The sequence below is a fragment of the Penaeus monodon genome, chromosome 28 (genome assembly GCF_015228065.2).
Source record: "Penaeus monodon isolate SGIC_2016 chromosome 28, NSTDA_Pmon_1, whole genome shotgun sequence".
Lineage (NCBI taxonomy): Eukaryota > Metazoa > Arthropoda > Malacostraca > Decapoda > Penaeidae > Penaeus > Penaeus monodon.
In genome coordinates, this window is record NC_051413.1 from 39,942,901 (window position 1) to 39,943,636 (window position 736).

The window sequence follows — 736 nt, forward strand, 5'->3', positions numbered from 1 at the left end:
TCACGGGGGCGGCTTTGCGACCGGATTCTCGAACGGCGGAGGTAAGCCACCGCGGGTTCTGTCCATCTTGAATGAGTATGAGCCACACACACAAACGAACGATTTGCAGCCTCAGACATTACATTTTGCAACGTATAAGACGCACTGTTTTCAAAACTACCATATGGTTAGTGTCAGCTTTGTATCTAAAGGTCACTCTTGTTTATCAGTTCGGGCAGCTATACACTAAGGTACTGTATATGCCATGAACAATTCTGTTGGAGAAAAGGGAAATTTTTAATCGGTAAAAAGAAATATTCTGCACATACCAGTGGCAATTCTCCACACTACCAGCAGTGTTCAGGAAAAAATACTTTTTACTATTGGCCAAAGGCTCCGTATATACACTACTCCAAGAGGTGCGTCCAAACCATTGTAAAATGTGTCATAAAAAGAATGCTTGCGGACATGCTACAAGCACATTGAAAACAAGTCGACGGCCTCCGGTGGAGGATGGGTCATTGGTAAAAAAGTCATTCTTTTGTTTTCAGTGTTTGTAGCGCGTATGCGTTATGGTCCCTGTCATTTTGTATTGTAGTGTGAACGCACTTTAAGAATACATACCTCCTGGTTCACTAATAACGGCGCCTTGCAAAGTAGGAAAAACATTCGCTGGAGTTTACAACGTTTCATTCACTGTCCGAATCTAAACAAACGACGAAGTATCTGCCTCTTCAGTGGGGACTGGTTTAGTCTG

At 43.1% G+C, this 736-nt stretch overlaps 1 long non-coding RNA gene across 1 annotated transcript in view; it reads left to right on the forward strand.

Moving 5' to 3' along the window:
* LOC119591014 overlaps positions 1-736 on the forward strand; it is a 4,113-nt gene continuing 3,377 nt past the window's right edge. Inside the window, exon 1 of the long non-coding RNA XR_005230312.1 lies at positions 1-41. This is a non-coding gene — a long non-coding RNA (uncharacterized LOC119591014). The remainder of the gene's footprint in view (positions 42-736) is intronic.